At 45.3% G+C, this 12019-nt stretch overlaps 1 protein-coding gene and 1 long non-coding RNA gene across 2 annotated transcripts in view; both read left to right on the top strand.

The window, feature by feature from the left end:
* Positions 1-12019, top strand: part of LOC310743192 — a 70987-nt gene that overhangs the window by 33151 nt on the left and 25817 nt on the right. The gene's annotated exons all lie outside the window — the stretch shown is intronic.
* Positions 958-12019, top strand: part of LOC310742969 (uncharacterized protein) — a 29457-nt gene continuing 18395 nt past the window's right edge. Inside the window, exons 1-2 of the mRNA XM_083572939.1 lie at positions 958-1182; positions 4267-4411. The gene's annotated coding sequence lies outside the window, so the exon portion shown is untranslated. The remainder of the gene's footprint in view (positions 1183-4266; positions 4412-12019) is intronic.

The following is a 12019-nucleotide window of genomic DNA, read 5'->3' as shown; positions in this document are numbered from 1 at the left end:
CGAGGAAAACATTTCCGCAAAAAGATCAAAACCTGTAGCCGCAGGTGATACAATAGGAGCCTTTCTGCAAATGGCCTTTGCAACTCAACTCACAGGATGGTAACAAAGTATACACATTTGCCTCTTTACAACGTAGCCCCGTTTCCTCAACGAACCCACCCGTTTCTTGATGAAATAGAACTTCTGCCAGGAAAACCTGAGCTGCAATAGTAAGGAGAGCAAAACAGCAGCCCTGTCTGACCCCAGTCACGTGGCAGGAGAATCTTCCTGAGCCCCCCGCCCCTCCGTGAGATGGGGATGCTGAAATAGGCAACCGATGGACAGACTTGTCATGTTGCCAAAACAGGAACTCGGAGTCTGATCTGATTTCCGTGTACAACTCTTTTTGTGACGCAAGCGGGGATGTTTTTGGGGTGCTCTCTCTGTGACGGGGGGGGGGCTACTATCTGAGGGTGTCCAAATTGCAACGCGCTTTATTTCTGGGCTGCGTCACTCCTTGCATGGGGGGGGGGGGGCTCTGCCTGCAAACAGACCAACAGCTGCCTTGCTTTCTTCCTGGCCTCCTTGTGCCACCTCTGACGGATACACAAGGGAGGAATTTTACCTGGGTGTCTGGTGTGTCTCTCTCTGTGTGTGCAAAAGCCCAAGCCCCATTTTTCCCGGAATACAGGAGTCACAGAGCCCCACCCGCTGCTCAATGTGCAACAATACCGTCCTAAAACATGGGGTGGATCTAAGCTCATGGCCTGGGGTGGGGGAAGGAAGGATTTTGCAATGTAAAGATTGTAGGGGGGACCCCGCTTTGCAGCTGGATGGCCCGGATCAGCCCCTCCCGCGCTCTCCTAGTAAGGGGGGAGGGGAAAACAATTCTTCCCCTCCCTTCCCGGCACAACCTGCTTTCACGCCGCCCCCACAACCCTCATCCCCCCCCCCAGTATGTCACACCTCTTCCTCCTCCTCCAATCCGGCTTCTGTTTCCGGAATGAGCGGAGAGAGCCCCCCTCCCAACCTGCCTGCTTCTCCCGGAAGCGGAGCTTCCACTCCGGATTGCTGCTCTGCGCCGTAGCTCGGGGGGGGGGGAGGGCTTTCGGAAAAGGGAGAAGAGGCGGCAGGTAAATCCCCCCCCCCACCCACGTGGATGTAGCAGGAAAGGAAAGGAGAATCGGGAGCGAGAACAAAGAGGTAAAGGGGTCGCGGAGGAGAGAGGAGAAAAGGATCCAGAGACCCCTCCAGCTCCCCCAAGCGCCTTCCGTGGGGTCTGGATCCCTGCGCGCGTGCTGCGAAGGGGGCTTTCCTTGGCCCCTTGGGTGCCTTGGCAGCGGCGGACATGGGGAATCTACGCAGGGGGTCCCCACGAGGACCCCCATTGCCCGTTTCCCCCGCGCAGGCATTCCTGGGGTCCTGTGGGCTCCGCACGGATAAAGCCAGGCCATGAAAGGGTTAACGGGCGTGAGGGACGCCTGGATAGAGACCCCCCGTCCCTAATCTGCTCGTCTTGGGGTGGACCCTCAGGATGGAAAGATGGGGGATGAGGGCTGAGGGCTGAGCCGCGCCAAGGGGGCCTCTGGGTGCAGGGGAGACTCTGGGACAGAGGGAGGGAGTCGAGGAAGTGGGGAGGGGGAGCATCCCTGGGGCAGGGAAGGGCAGCACTGGTGGGGGGGAGAGAGGAAGACCAGTCTTTGGGGACACTTCTCCATGGTGGCGCCTGCGGGGATTTTCTGGAGGGGCCGCCTAGGCTTCACCCTCCCACGCAGGAATCGGCCACCCCTTCAAGGCGACCAGAGAGGGATCCCTGAAAAGTGGGGGGTCCAGTCCCCCCACCCCTCCTTCCTGTAACCTCCATCCTCTTCCCACCTCATAAGCCCCATAAGCCCCTGCCCTGTCCAGGAAGAGAGGAGGGGAGAGGCCTTCTCAGAAGCAGCTCTTCCTTTCCGCAATCCCACCCAGGGAGCAGCCAGAAACCTTTTCCTCTCTCTCAGGCTTCCATCTTTAAGTTTCTCTTCCACTGCCTGGTTCCAGTACAAAGAAAAGACAGTAAAAGATCAGACATTAAAAACCTCCCGATAGAGGGTTGCCTTCAGCTGTCTTCTAAATGTCAGAATGTTGCCCATTTCCTCGCCCTCTGCCTGCTTCCCTGTAACTTCGCATCTCGCAGGGGGGGGAATCAGCAGAAGACCTTCGAAGGACCACCTCCCTGTCCAGATTGAGTGGTTTTGGGGGAGATGCTCCTTCAGGTCTACAGGGCCGAGGCTGTTGAGGGCTTTAGGTTGCAGATCTTGCTGCTCCATAACGATCACATTCAGCAAATAAATTTATTACTGAAGGCAAAGAAGCATAACAGGATCCAAAAAATAGCAAAAACTTAACTTATGTAAAACCCTAACTCAGCATACCAAAACAGCACTCAAGTATGAATCACACAAGCAGAGTAGAGAAATAGCAGACTAGGAAGTGGGACCAGGCGCCTTTCGGCCTTGTAATTTATATTCTATTAAATGTCAGAGTAACCTTGGGACTGGATAACAAGCCTGGCTCACTCCAGTTTAAACCAGCTTCATCTGGTTCCCCAAAACAAGAAAGGTTCTTCATAACCTCATCGCAACTTATCCCACCACCAGCTCTCAGCAGAAAGGAAACTGCCAAGTTTCAGGAAGCCTGCATTAGATCAATATTTTTCTATGCCTGGAAAATGCAACCATGACAATTTAAAGATCAGCACTAACAATTTGAATTGTGCTTGAAAATGTGCTGGGAGCCAGGAAAGATCCTTTAGGAGCAGTGATATGTGGTCTCGGTGGCTGCTCCCATTCAGTTGCAGTTTGGGGTCACCTTCTAAGGTAGCCCCATGTAGACCACATAGCAGTAGTCCATGCCGGAAACAACCAGAGCATGCACCACTCTGGCGAGACAGTGTGCGGGGAAGGAGGGTCTCAGCCTGTGTTCCAGATGGAGCTGCTAGACAGCTGCCCTGGACACAGAATTGAGCTGCGCCTCCATGGTCAGCTGTGAGTCCAAAATGACCACTAGGCTGTGCACCTGGTCCTTTAGGGCCACAGTTACCCCATTCAGGACCAGGGGGTCCCCCACACCTGCCCACCCCTTGTTCCCCAGGGACAGTACTTCTGTCTTGTCAGGATTCAACCTCAATCTGTTAGCCGCCACCCATCCTCAAACCACCTCCAGGCACCAACACAGGGCATTCACCACCTTCACTGGTTCCAATTTAAATGAGAAGAAGAGCTGGGTATCACCCACATACTGGTGAACACCCAGCCCAAAACCCCTGATGATCTCTCCCAGCAGCTTCATATAGATATTAAAAAGCATGGGGGAGAGGACGGAGCCCTGAGGCACCCCACAAGTGAGAGCCCAGGGGTCTGAACACCCATGCCCCAACATCAATTTCTGGACATGGCCCAGGAGGAAGGAGCGGAACCTCTGCATAACCATTTACCCAGCTCTCCTCGAGGGTCCAGAAGGACACCATGACCAAAGGTCTCCAAAGCCACCGAGAGATCTAGCAGAACCAGGAAATAGCTTTCCCCTCAGACTCTAGCGCATCCGAGATTATCAACGAGCACAACCAGGGCAGTTTCTGTTGCATGATGAGGCCTAAATCCCAATTGGAAGGATAATGGTGGCAGAAGCTTTCCTGGTCCTGCACCCCCAAAAGCTCCAGGCACAAGACTTTCATTAGCTTTGAAGGGGCCATCGGATACTTGGTGGCCTTTTCTTCAAAAGACAAATATTCTGAATACTTTTTAATTGATGTATGATGTAAATAGTGCTTCTGTTTTACATATTCCACATTGGAGAGATTCTGATACACAGATCTGAGTTCATCGCTCCCCCTGAAACTGATGTGTTAGCAGCACTACAAGCCTGGGCAGTGTGTTTGGGGGCCCTGGGCTGCCTAGACAACAAGACACCCTTCTCAGCCTTGCTTATATGGTCCCAAGGAAAGCAGAGCAGTACGTTAGGCACCAGCTTGGCTGCAAGAGTGGCTGGAAGGAGGTGTGCAGGACACCATGTAACTATCTTAGAGACTCCACTCTGGATTTGTGTAGGTTTTCCTCCATAGCCTTTTCTTCTTCTGAAGATAACTCACGAGGCAGCAAAGTATTACGACCAGAGTTTTCATTCTCGATGGGCTTCCTTCCCTGGTTGACGAGCCCCATCTGCCCTTCACTTTCCTCTGCAGCAGGGGCAGAATCTGCCTTCTTGACTCTGGGATTCACTGTTGTTCTCATCCTCTCCATCCACCAGGGCCTGCCTTCACCTGCAGCAGAATTCCCTAATAAACCAAGGATTTGAGACCCATCAGCTATCCTCACCTGGTTTAGCCGGCCGATTGAAGCCGTTCCTGGTATTGTGGCCTCTGTTGCATGCTGACAGCTTCTGGAAGCCACAGGTGAGAGCTGACTGCAGGGTGGGGACCAATGGTGGATAAATTACCCCATAAGGTGCATGACATTTCCCCCACCAAAGGAACTACCGCTCCCCTAACACCCCATGACATCGTATGATTATGATATTTAAGACAGAACAGGAACAAATTCATGTCCCCAGAAATAACACAACCTCAGTCCATTAGTGAATCAATACTCCATTTTCAAGGTACTACATATTCCACTAAGTACAGTTTATCATTTGGCCTTGAATATCCTGCTTTTCTGTGTCATTTTAGGATAGTCCTGCCTCAGAAGATGGGCACGAGATCAGACAGGACATCATTCTTTAAAAAATCAAGCTGCTTTATGAACATTTGTTGATGATTTTGATAGTTGCTCATGAATTATTATCATTTGATGTGTTTTTTTTAATAAAATTTTTATTGTTTTTTCAACATATAATATAAGACAATACAAACAACAAACACTGACAAACAAACATATAAACATGTATAGTTTCATAATTTTTTTTTCGTATACCCAATTTCAAGGACTTCCCCATGCCTCCCTTTTCTGCATCCCTGTTTTAAACTTTTTTCAGCAACCCCTGATCTGAATTACTTATAAATTCCTTTCTTTAACCCTTTTCTTTCCTCTTGTCCGATCATTTATCGCTGCAAATCTGCTATGCTTTACCCATGACATTTTAACACTCAGTAATTTTGCAAGAGTTTTTAAGATAAAATTTAAATTTATTCCAGTCTTCCTCCACCGTCTCTTTCCCTTGGTCACGGATTCTGCTCGTCATCTCTGCTAGTCCCATATATTCAATCACCTTCGTCTGCCACTCTTCCAGCGTGGGTAGTTCTTGTATCTTCCAATACTTTGCTAGTAGAACTCTTGCTGCTGTTGTAGCATACATAAAGAACGTCCTGTCTTTCTTTGACACCAATTGGCCTACTATGCCCAGGAGAAAAGCCTCTGGTTTTTTGTGAAAGGTACACTTAAGCACCTTCTTAATTTCATTATATATCGTTTCCCAGAAGACCTTAATCCTTGGGCACGTCCACCAAAGGTGATAGAAAGTACCTTCAGTTTCATTACATTTCCAGCATTTGTTATTGGGCAAATGATAAATTTTTGCAAGCTTGACTGGGGTCGTGTACCACCTATAAATCATTTTCATAATATTCTCTCTTAAGGCATTACATGCCGTCAATTTTATACCAGTGGTCCATAACTGTTCCCAGTCAGCAAACATAATGTCATGACCAATGTCCTGTGCCCATTTAATCATAGCTGATTTAACCGTTTCATCCTGTGTATTCCATTTCAGCAGCAAATTGTACATTCTAGACAGATTCTTAGTATTAGGTTCTAACAATTCTGTTTCTAACTTTGACTTCTCCACCTGGAAGCCGATTTTCCTGTCCTGTTTAAAAACTTCATTTATCTGGTAATAATGAAGCCAGTCTCTTACTTTAAACTTCAATTTCTCATAACTCTGTAATTTCACATTTCCACCTTCTTGTTCTACAATTTCCCAATATTTTGGCCATTTAGATTCCATATTAAGTTTTTTAACTTCCTTGGCCTCCATTGGTGACAACCACCTAGGGGTTTTATTTTCCAACAGATCTTTATAACGAATCCAAACACTGTACAATGCTTTCCTAACAATATGGTTTTTGAAACTTTTATGAATTTTTACCTTGTCATACCATATATATGCATGCCAACCAAATCTATTATTGAACCCTTCTAAGTCCAAAATGTCTGTATTCTCAAGAAGTAGCCAGTCTTTCAGCCAGCAAAAAGCTGCTGCTTCATAGTACAGTTTTAAGTCCGGCAGGGCAAACCCCCCTCTTTCTTTTGCATCAGTTAATATCTTGAATTTTATTCTGGGCTTTTTGCCCTGCCAGACAAATCTCGATATATCTTTCTGCCACTTCTTGAAACAGTCCATTCTGTCCGCAATCTGCAATGTTTGAAACAAAAACAGCATTCTTGGCAAAACATTCATCTTAATAACAGCAATTCGGCCTAACAAGGAAAGTCTCAAATTCGACCATATTTCCAAATCTTTCTTAATTTCTGTCCAACATTTCTCATAGTTGTCTTTAAATAAGTTCACATTCTTAGTTGTTAAATTAACCCCTAGATATTTCACTTTATTTGCTACCATTAATCCAGTTTCATTCTGAAACTTCTCTCTTTCCTCTACTGTTAAATTTTTCCCCAGTACCTTTGTTTTTTGTTTATTTAGCTTAAAACCTGCTACTCGACCAAAAACTTGTATTATCTCCAAAACTCTTTTCGTACTAGTGTCTGGCTCTTGTAAAGTTAATACTAGGTCATCTGCAAACGCTCTCAACTTATATTCTTTAGCTCCGACCTGAATCCCTTTTACCAGCTGGTCCCCTCTAATCATATTTAATAACACCTCCAGCACAGATATGAAAAGTAATGGGGATATTGGGCACCCCTGTCGTGTCCCTTTTTCAATAGCAATTTCCTCAGTGACCACATTATTTACAATTAGTTTTGCTTTTTGTTCAGAATAAATTGCACCTATACCATTCTCAAAGCCCTGGCCCACCCCCATTCCTTTGAGATTCTTTTTCATAAAACTCCAAGAGATATTGTCAAAGGCTTTCTCAGCGTCCACAAATATTAATGCTGCCTTCGTATTAATATTGTTTTCAAGCAACTCCATAATGTCTATTATATTTCTCACATTGTCAGATAAGTGTCTTCCCGGGAGAAAGCCAGCCTGGTCTTTATGAATCTCACCCACCAAAACCCTCTTCAATCTTTTTGCCAAAATGTCTGCAAAAATTTTATAATCCACATTAAGCAATGATATAGGGCGGTAGTTCTTAATCTGGTTCTTATCAGTCTCAGATTTTGGTATAAGTGTAATGTATGCTTCTTTCCACGATTCAGGTGCCTTCTTCCCCTCTAAAATTTCATTGCAGACTTCCTTAAACGGTTGTATCAACCAATCTTTCAAAACTTTGTAGTATCTGGAAGTCAAGCCATCTGGTCCTGGAGATTTTCCCAATTTCATATTTTGAATGGCTCCCTCTATCTCTTGCTCAGTTATTTTCTGATTCAAAGTCACTTTACTTTGTTCAGATATTTTTTGTAATCCATATTTTTAAAGAAAATCTTCTATCTCTTTTTCGTCCACCGGCCCTTGTGCATAAAGTTTTCTGAAATAACTCTGAAAGCAGTTTCTAATCTCGTTTGGCCTGAAAATGTTCTTTCCTTCAACCTCTAAGCTTGTAACCATATTCAACTTTTGCCTTTTCCTCAATTGCCATGCCAGAAGTTTCCCACATTTATCTGCCGATTCAAATGTCTTTTGTCTCATTTGTTTTATTTTCCATTCTATCTCCTGGTTCATCAATTCCATATATTGTCTCTGGTAGAACTTTATTTCTCTTAAAATTTCATGAGACTTTGGCTTTGATCTCAATTTCTTTTCACCTTCTTTTATTCTTTCCAAAATCTTACCTTTCTTTTCATTCTGTCTCTTCTTTTTTAAAGTATTCTGCTGTATCAAGAATCCTCTCATAACGGCTTTACTTGCGTCCCAAATTGTTCTTTTCTCCACCTCTGTTTTCAGATTTATCTCAAAATAGTCCTTAATAGTTTTCTGGGCCTTTCTGTACACCTCTTCATCTCTAAATAGGGAGTCATTCATCCTCCATCTGAAGGAACCAGCTGTTGTTATGTTCATTTCCATCTTTACAGCGTTATGGTCGGAGCAAGTCTTTGGGCAGATTTCCACTTTTTTTATCTTGGGTGCCATCCCACTAGTTACCCAGATTTAGTCGATTCTGGTCCAAGTCATTTTTGCTTCAGAGAAAAAAGTTCCCTCTCTCTCCAGAGGGTTTCTTGTTCTCCAAATGTCGATCAAGTCCATATTATCTGTCATTTCAAAAAAAGCCTTAGGTAGTCTCCCATCCTTAGAAACCACCTGTCTTAGTGCTTTGTCCATATTTGTAGAGACCACTCCATTCATGTCTCCCATCATAATTACATTGTAATCCAAATAGTCCATTAATGTCCCATGTAATTTCTTGAAGAACTCTGACTTCCCTTCATTCGGAGCGTAAATCCCGATTATCAATAATTTTTCGCCTTGGGCTTGTATTTCAATTGCCAGGTATCTTCCTTGTTCGTCTTTAAACATCAACTTAGGGGCCAATTTTTCCTTGGCATAAATCACCACTCCTCTTTTTTTCACTTTGTCTGATGAAATAAATTCCTGTCCCAGTCTTTTGTTGACAAGTAATTTTCTGTGTATTCTAGTCACGTGGGTTTCTTGCAAACAAATCAAGTCCAATTGTTCTTTTTTTAAAATATGAAAAACCTCACGTCTTTTTCTGGGAAGGTTCAAACCGTTACAATTCCAACTTAAAAATTGTAGGGCCATCTTGTTGTTTACTTGGTTGCTCCTCCAACAGCCCCCAGCAGTTGTTCTTCCTTTGTAGGAGTTTGAAGTCCAAATGTCAAGTTCGAAATATCCGCTAAGTCCTTTGCCTCAGTAGTCAGGTCCACCACTTCCTTCACGAGGTCCTCTTGGTTTCTTTCCAGAAACTGTTCTTTATCTTGCACTGTTTTTATTTTGGTTTTTTTCCCTTTGTAATTAAAAGACAAGCCTTGTGGGTACTCCCATCTGTATATTATGTTATTCTTCTTCAACAAAGTGGTCAGGTCCTTGTAATAAGTTCTCGCTTCCAAGATATATTTAGGAATATCCTTGTAGATCTGCACAAAAGAATTTTCAATCTCCAGAGATCTTTGATATTGTAAATTTAATATTTTGTCTCTCTCCTCCTTAGATCTCAAAGTTATCAGGCAGTCCCTTGGATTCTTTCTATTTTGTCTTCTGCCCAGTCTGAAGGCCGTAACTATCTTGAATTCCTCCTCTTTCAAACTTACTTGCCAAAATTCCGAGAATTCTTTTGTGAGGAACTCTGCCAAATTGTCCTGTTCACTTTCTGGGACAGCTCTCAATCTCAAATTCCTCTCCTTTCTCTGAAGTTCCATTAAAGACAGGGCCGCCTCATGCTCCTCCAGTTTTTTACAAACTGGTTCTAACTTTACTTGTGTAGATTCTGCTATGGTTTTTGCCTCTTCAGCAGTCTTACGAATTGCAACATTTTCTTCAATTAGTTTATTTATAGTCTCTGTATTGGATGCAACACTTTTAGTATTCAAATCTAGCTTCTCTGATAGCTCTGTTAATTGTTTGGAATTTTCTGTGCCTTGCTTAGTCAAAGCTTCTAAGGACTCATTAATTTTTAATAATGCTTGTGTCACTGTTTCCATCCCTTTTTCCTGCCCTTCTGCACCTGCAAGGGCTAAGCCTGATATAGAACCTCTTTTCTTTTGTGCAATTTTTGTTTTAGCTCTTGTTTTCATCTCATCTTCTTGGCCACTCATGTCCCAAGGTCGTTCCCACAGGAATTATTTCCAGATGGAAAACTCCACTGACTTGCTCTTTACACACTTAAATTTTCCCTCAACCCTCTAGAGGGAGCAGCTCACAGTTCAAGGTACAGAGAAACAAAAGAAAAAAGATGGCTACAACTCTTCCAGTAACTTTCCACTAAAAGAGCTGTCAGTTTGTATCCTCAGCCAAACTCCCAACAATAGCAAATAAAGTTCCAACTTTGTATCAAACTCACAATGCACCAACTTTGTATCTAATCTCAGATGACAGTTTCCAGTCCCGGTGACTTGCTCTTCTTTTAAAGCAGTCCTTTCCCAAGGGTTTAAAACAGCAGAAAAATCTTTTTCCTTTTACCTCTTTCCGACAGGTAATACAAGTTCAATTTTTTTTCCCCCGCTCCTGCTGCTAAGGGGGGAGGTTCAAATTCAATGTCTGGGTTAAATAGTAGTCAAATTATCTTTCGTCCAATTGCAGCTTGTATGTCATTGCTTTCGCTGTCATGCAGTCCGGGAAAGGCAGACTTCCTTATTTTAGCTCTTTCCCGTTTTCAGCCAAATTTTTAACTTTCTTGCTTTAAATCCCGACGGTTTCCCAATCTTACTCACGGGTAATTTGTAAATCCAAATGTCAGGAAGGAATCGGCGCTCTCCGTTATGGCGACGCGGCTTCACTCCACGGGCTGGGTAGCGACTCTCAGCACCGTGCTCTCACCCGATGCCGCTCCGGAGCCTTTAAAAAGGCTCCTTCACAGTAACGGTGGGCGCTTCAGGTGCCCACCGAGTCTCCTTGTTCACAGGCTTCCGCGCCTGTGATTTTAGGGGTCCCCGCTTCGCCGTAGCGGTCGGACCCGAATTCACGGAGTAGTCTCCCTGAGCGGAGCTCAGCAGGAGACCGCCATTAAACGCTGGCGCCGACCGGAAGTCCGGAAGTCGGCCTTGTAATTTATATTCTATTAAATGTCAGAGTAACCTTGGGACTGGATAACAAGCCTGGCTCACTCCAGTTTAAACCAGCTTCATCTGGTTCCCCAAAACAAGAAAGGTTCTTCATAACCTCATCGCAACTTATCCCACCACCAGCTCTCAGCAGAAAGGAAACTGCCAAGTTTCAGGAAGCCTGCATTAGATCAATATTTTTCTATGCCTGGAAAATGCAACCATGACAATTTAAAGATCAGCACTAACAATTTGAATTGTGCTTGAAAATGTGCTGGGAGCCAGGAAAGATCCTTTAGGAGCAGTGATATGTGGTCTCGGTGGCTACACCCATTCAGTTGCAGTTTGGGGTCACCTTCTAAGGTAGCCCCATGTAGACCACATAGCAGTAGTCCATGCCGGAAACAACCAGAGCATGCACCACTCTGGCGAGACAGTGTGCGGGGAAGGAGGGTCTCAGCCTGCGTTCCAGATGGAGCTGCTAGACAGCTGCCCTGGACACAGAATTGAGCTGCGCCTCCATGGTCAGCTGTGAGTCCAAAATGACCACTAGGCTGTGCACCTGGTCCTTTAGGGCCACAGTTACCCCATTCAGGACCAGGGGGTCCCCCACACCTGCCCACCCCTTGTTCCCCAGGGACAGTACTTCTGTCTTGTCAGGATTCAACCTCAATCTGTTAGCCGCCATCCATCCTCAAACCACCTCCAGGCACCAACACAGGGCATTCACCACCTTCACTGGTTCCAATTTAAATGAGAAGAAGAGCTGGGTATCACCCACATACTGGTGAACACCCAGCCCAAACCCCTGATGATCTCTCCCACCAGCTTCATATAGATATTAAAAAGCATGGGGGAGAGGACGGAGCCCTGAGGCACCCCACAAGTGAGAGCCCAGGGGTCTGAACACCCATGCCCCAACATCAATTTCTGGACATGGCCCAGGAGGAAGGAGCGGAACCACTGCATAACCATTTCCCCAGTTCTCCTCGAGGGTCCAGAAGGACACCATGACCAAAGGTCTCCAAAGCCACCGAGAGATCTAGCAGAACCAGGAAATAGCTTTCCCCTCAGACTCTAGCGCATCCGAGATTATCAACGAGCACAACCAGGGCAGTTTCTGTTGCATGATGAGGCCTAAATCCCAATTGGAAGGATAATGGTGGCAGAAGCTTTCCTGGTCCTGCACCCCCAAAAGCTCCAGGCACAAGACTTTCATTAGCTTT

This window comes from Podarcis filfolensis, assembly GCF_964270895.1.
Source record: "Podarcis filfolensis genome assembly, chromosome: 10".
In the NCBI taxonomy this organism is placed as follows: domain Eukaryota; kingdom Metazoa; phylum Chordata; class Lepidosauria; order Squamata; family Lacertidae; genus Podarcis; species Podarcis filfolensis.
Note: the sequence above shows the minus strand (reverse complement) of the source record. Positions and strands in the feature narration are given on the sequence as shown.